This window comes from Momordica charantia, assembly GCF_013281855.1.
Source record: "Momordica charantia cultivar OHB3-1 chromosome 3 unlocalized genomic scaffold, Mcharantia_2.0 BLBB01000003.1, whole genome shotgun sequence".
Taxonomy (NCBI): Eukaryota; Viridiplantae; Streptophyta; class Magnoliopsida; order Cucurbitales; family Cucurbitaceae; genus Momordica; species Momordica charantia.
In genome coordinates, this window is record NW_028275161.1 from 4,558,753 (window position 1) to 4,565,369 (window position 6,617).

General features: G+C 39.1%; 1 non-coding gene across 1 annotated transcript; it reads right to left on the reverse strand.

Annotated features, from left to right (window-relative positions):
* Nucleotides 1–1,111: 1,111 nt before the first annotated feature.
* On the reverse strand, nucleotides 1,112–1,218 carry LOC148212204 (small nucleolar RNA R71). Its single transcript, XR_015789977.1, has one exon. It is a non-coding gene; the product is annotated as a small nucleolar RNA R71 (small nucleolar RNA).
* Between the last annotated feature and the right edge of the window lie 5,399 nt (nucleotides 1,219–6,617).

Sequence of the window (6,617 nt, forward strand, 5' to 3'; positions counted from 1 at the left end):
AAGAAAAATGCATATCGTCCTTAGCATATCCTTCATTCTTTGTTGGCTAACTTGAAGTAATTCGGGCTAGGTTTTACCATTATAAGTCCAAATCCCAAATCCAAAACCATTATTTGTGACCACTTCCCATTTTACAAGAATCACTCATATCAACATTCACTATTCTTTAAAACTTTAGAGTTTGGAAAGTATTTAGAAGTCCTTGAGGATCGATACTTGGATACTCCATCCATTTTATATTACTCTGACAGGTGTGCACTTGCATCTACAGAATTGTTACCACGCTTAGTGCGTGCGTTCAGCATAAATCACCAGTCAAGTTTTTGGCGCCGTTGCCGGGGACTTTAGTTTTAAAATTATTTTCAAAATCTTTTAGTTTTTATTTTTGTGAATTGTTGTTGGGTGTAATTTCCATCCACCGTTTTTGTTCTATATTTGTTGTCGTTTATCTCACAAGGGTAAGTTCAAGTGCATGAGCACAAGATCTTTTCTTCTACCCCTTGACCTTGAGATTGAGCGGACCCTTCGAAAAACTCGAAAGGAGCAAAGACTTCGAAAACAACTAGAAAAGCAAAAAGAGAGAGAAGGTGAAATCAGTCTTGAAAGTGAGGTAGAGAGTACGAGCACATCAATGGCAGATATTCCACCTCGTGATCCGGTTGATCCACCTGCTGTAAACGGTAATATAAGGGATCATGCAAGAAATGATGAATTCAACCATATCCAGATGGCAGACAACAGAGACGTGGCAATGCGAGAATATGCCGCCACGACTTTTCAGAACTTTGATTCAGGGATAGTCAACCCTATTCCAGCCCACGCAAACTTTGAGCTTAAACCAATGACGTTCCAAATGTTGCATACAATTGGACATTTTGGAGGGCAGGAACATGAGGATCCACATGATCATCTGAAATCATTCATTCAAATTGCAAATGCATTTCGATTACCTGGTATAACAGACGATGCTCTTAGACTAACACTTTTTCCATTTTCTTTGAAGGACCAAGCTAGAGCATGGCTCAATGCATTTCCACCGGGATCCATCACCACATGGGGGTCGTTAGTGGAGAAGTTCTTAACAAAATTCTTCCCACCCACTCGCCATGCTGATATCAGAGAGGAGATCATCTCCTTTAGACAGTATGATCGTGAACCTGTTCACGAGGCGTGGGAAAGATTTAAAGAACTAATCAGGAAATGTCCGAACCATGGCTTGCCGGCATGCATCCAGATAGAACATTTCATTAGAGGTTTAGATCATCCTACTAAGATGATGCTAAACAATGCTGCCAACAGAGCCTTTACAAAGAAGACATTCAACGAGATAGTCGACATCCTAAATGACTTAGCTTCATACAACGAACTATGGTGTTCGCTAAGATCTAGGGCAGCACCAAAGAAGCAAGATCCAGCTGGAGTTTTGGCTCTGGACATTGCGACCTCGATGCAAAAAGAGATGGTTACAATGAACCAGAGACTGAAAGAGATGGCGTTGGGAATAAAAAATCCATTAGCCACACCGATACAACCTGTGCAGTCGGATTATTGCACTCCTGCCTCTGTTTGCCAAGTCAACGATCTCATTTGTTCATTTTGCAGTGAAAACCATATTTATGATAATTGTCCACATAACCCTGCTTCCGTTTTTTACGTAAGACATGAGAACAATAGGAACTTTAACCCATATTCGAACACCTACAACCCAGGTTGGAGGCACCACCCTAATTTCTCATGGGGAGGTCAAGGAGGTTCGAGCGGTTTTAATCAAGGGCAGAGTCAGCAGAACAAGCAGCCCTATGTTCCACCTACACAGCAATACATCCCGCCACCGCAACAACAGTGCAATCAGAGAACACAGACTCCACCAGTTCAAAATAACAACTCAAATCTTGGGAATATGATGAAGGAGTACATGGCCTGAACCGACGCAGTGATACAATCCCAAGCGGCATCAATGAGGAATTTCGAGACCCAATTGGGACAGCTCGCCAATGAATTGAAGAATAGACCACAAGGTTCTTTTCCAGGCCATACCCGAATTACCAAAACGAGAAGGGAAAGAACAGTGCAAAGCTCTCACCCTTAGGAGTGGACTGGCATATGATGGACCAAAAATTCCAACAACAGATGTACAGATTTCGTCCACTGAACCAATTGTAAAGATACTAGAGAATCCAACAACACCAGAAAAAGAAAATATTAGAAAAGGTACTGAGGACACCCCGAGTGTTCCTCCACAGGTACAACCTTCTTTTACCCCTACTCCTCCATTTCCACAAAGATTAGTTAAGAAAAATAATGATTCCCAGTTTAGAAAATTTTTAGATATTTTAAAACAATTGCATATAAATATACCATTAGTAGATGCTCTACAACAGATGCCAAATTATGCTAAGTTTTTGAAAGATATAGTTTCTAGGAAGAAAAGGATAGGAGAGCATGAACTGGTAGCCATGGCAAAATGTAGTAGTGAAGCTGTAGGCAGCCCGCTACCCATGAAGTGTAACGATCCTGGCAGTTTTACCATTCCATGTTCCATAGGAGGGAAAAACTTAGGTAGGGCATTATGTGATCTAGGTGCTAGCATTAATCTTATGCCATTATCAGTCTTCAAATCTTTAGGCATAGGAGAAGCTAGACCTACTACGGTTACTCTCCAACTAGCAAATAAATCTATCATAAGACCTGAGGGAAAGATAGAAGATGTTTTAGTCCAGGTGGACAAATTCATTTTCCCTGCGGACTTTATCATTCTAGATTGCGAGGCGGACTTAGACGTTCCCATTATTTTGGGAAGACCATTTCTCGCCACTAGGGATACAGTTTTTAATGTGAGGAAGGGAGAAATTACAATGAGGGTAAATAATGAAGAAGTTAAATTTAACGTTCTAGACGCCATGAAATTACCAGGAGACTTTGAAGAGTGCTCTGCTATAACTAACTTGAATCCTGCTATGTTTGATGAGTTTTATGACTTGTTAGTTACAGAGATTGAAGAAGAGCTTGATAAGATAGCAGAAGGACCGGAAGATGTGATTAATCCCGTTGAAAAAATACAAAAAGAAGAATGCAAGTCGTTACTTCCGTCCATAGTGGAACCACCCACTTTGGAGCAGAAGCCATTGCCGTCGCATTTGAAATATGCGTATCTAGGGGATAACGACACTTTACCAGTTATTATAGCTTCCAATTTATCACCTACTAATGAATATTCTTTATTGCAGATTTTGGAGAAGCACAAAAAGGCCATTGGATGGACGATAGCAGATATCCGAGGGATAAGCCTGGCCTTTTGCATGCACAAAATTCTATTGGAAGAAGATGCTAAGAACTCTATTGAGAGTGAAAGGCGGTTGAACCCGAAGATGAAAGAGGTTGTAAGGAAAGAAATTCTTAAATGGGTTGACGCCGGTGTTATATACCCAATATCTGACAGCAGCTGGGTAAGCCCAGTATAGTGTGTACCAAAGAAAGAGGGTATAACCGTGGTGGCCAACGAGGAGAATGAGCTCATCTCAACCCGAACTGTGAGTGGGTGGAGAGTTTGCATTGACTATCGCAAACTCAACAAGGTAACGAAGAAAAATCATTTTCCTCTACCGTTTATTGACCAGATGCTCGACCGTCTGGCAGGTAAGGATTTCTATTGTTTCTTAGATGGATATTCGGGTTATAATCAAATTACTATTGCTCCATAAGACCAGGAGAAGACAACATTTACGTGTCCGTATGGTACGTTCGCTTTCAGGCGAATGCCCTTTGGATTATGCAATGCACCCACGACTTTTCAGAGGTGTATGATGGCCATCTTCTCTGACATGGTAGAAAATATTCTAGAAATTTTTATGGATGACTTTTCTGTTTTTGGAAATTCTTTTGACGCATGTTTAGTTAATTTGGAGAGAGTCTTGGAGAGATGTGAACAAACAAACCTAGTCCTAAATTGGGAGAAATGTCATTTCATGGTACAAGAGTGTATTATTTTGGGTCACAAAATTTCCAAGCAAGAAATAGAGGTAGACCATGCTAAGATAGACATCATTTCAAAGCTACCTCCTCCCACAAATGTTAAAGGGATTAGAAGTTTTTTAGGCCATGGGGGATTTTACTGCCGCTTTATAAAAGACTTTGCTAAAATTTCTAAACCTTTGTGTCAATTGTTAGAACATGATAGACCATTTGTTTTTTATGATGACTGTTTAAAATCATTTGAAATGTTGAAAGTTGCTCTAAGTTCAGCCCCTATAATTATCGAACCTAATTGGGATTTACCTTTCTAGCTCATGTGTGATGCTAGTGATTATGCAATAGAAGCTATGTTAGGACAACGTAAAAACAAGATCTTGCATCCTGTATATTATGCTAGTAAGACTTTGACCGGTGCACAACTCAATTACACTACTACTGAAAAAAAATTGTTAGCAGTTGTGTTCGCCTTTGATAAGTTTAGGTCTTACTTGATAGGCACAAAAGTCATTGTTTTTACTGACCATTCTGCTTTAAAATATTTATTTGCTAAAAAAGATGCGAAACTACGTTTGATACGGTGGATTTTGTTACTTCAAGAGTTTGATATTGAAGTTAGGGACAGGAAGGGTACTGAAAACCAAGTTACTGATCACCTGTCTAGATTGGAATCCCCGCTCTGTGATGATGGAACAGTTATACGTGAACAGTTTATTGACGAGCAACTCTTGCGAGTTGATTCAGTTCTGTGGTATGCCGATATAGCAAATTATTTCGTGTGTAGCAGAAGAAGAGCACAAGGGGATATATTAGACGCTTGTCATATGTCTCCATATGGAGGACATTTTGCAGGACACAAAACCGCAGCCAAAGTTTTGCAAAGTGGGTTTTTTTGGCCCACTCTGTTCAAAGATGCACATAAGTTTGCCCAGGTTTGTGACAAATGCCAACGGACAGGTAATATATCTAAACGCCACGAAATGCCTCAAACCCCGATCCTGGAGATTGAAATATTTGATGTGTGGGGTATAGATTTTATGGGTCCATTTCCATCTTCTAATGGTAAGCTTTATATATTGTTAGCAGTAGATTATGTTTCGAAATGGATAGAAGCCATTGCAACTGCTACCAATGATTCTAAAATTATCATTCGTTTTCTGCAAAAGCACATTTTTACGCGTTATGGAACCCCGCGTTGTCTGATAAGCGATGGGGGGGGGGGGGCTCATTTTGTGAATAGGTCTATGCAAAAGTTGCTGGCTAAATACAATGTGCGTCATAGGGTTGCAACAGCATATCATCCTCAGTCGAATGAGTTAGCCGAAATATCTAATAGGGAGATAAAAAGCATTTTAGAAAAAACTGTAAATCTTAACCGTAGGGATTGGTCTTTAAAGCTTGATGATTCACTTTGGGCATATAAGACTCCCCTCGACATGTCCCCTTATAGGCTAGTCTTTGGAAAAGCATGTCATTTGCCTCTTAAGCTAAAATATAAAGCATTTTGGGCTACTAAGAAATTAAATTTTGATTTGTCGGCTGCAGGTAAAGCGAGGACGTTACAATTGTTGGAATTAGAAGAACACAGACAATTTTCTTATGAAAATGCTAAGCTGTTTAAGGAAAAAACTAAACAGTGGCATGATAGGCGTCTTCGACCGAACAATCTTCAAGAAGGTGATCTGGTTCTGTTATTCAATTCTAGGTTGAAACTTTTTCCTGGGAAACTTAAGTCTAGATGGTCTGGTCTCTTTAAAATTTTTAAAGTCTACCCATCTGGGGCAGTGGATCTAGTTGACTCTAAGGGAAGTGTTTTTAAAGTAAATGGGCAGAGACTTAAGCCATATTTTGGAGAACTAATAGATAGAGGAAAAACCTCTATTCAACTTTCAGGACAATAAATTTTTGCGAAAAATGTTTTTCCTTCTTATCCGTTTTGAAAGAACAAAAGTAAAGTAAGGAAGTCTTTGTATCTTGTATTTTCTTTTTGTTTAATTATAAAAAGTTTTTCTTATTCAGAGAATGTTTTTGAATACATTGAAAAACAAAAAGAAAGAAAACAAAAAAAACGTTGAAAAAATTTTACGCAGGCGCCTGCTCTGTTTTTTCCAGTATTTCGAATTTCTTTTTCCTTCTTGATTTGGGTTTCATTTTTCGACTTTTATGGGTTTTATTTTGGGTCAAACATTAATCTTTTGTGATTTAAGTTTCACATCTCTCCTTAAACTCAAAAATACTTCAATTCTTGTTTCCCTAATCCTATTTGGAATTCAATCTTATTTTTTCCTTTTAGGTTTAGGAAACCTAGTTGAACTTAAATCTCAATCCCTTTCCATTTAGGATTTAGTTTGGGGAAAGCTTTAAATAGACCCATTGCCTAAGCTTTACAACTCCACACAAACCCAACACAACTTTCTTCCTCCCCTTTGTTTTTCGAAAAAACCACTCCTTCCCCACCATTGTTCTCGATTTTCGGCCACAACCAAGAAGAAGCAGAAAATTCCAGCCTTTATTTTCGTTCTATGGCTTCTTCTTCTCAACAAACTTCACTCCCTACTTCTCCTTCCCAAGCTCCTACACAACCTCCTATAATGGCTCCACATGGTTATGTAAATTTTCAGCAACTACTCACCCTTAATATAACTCAA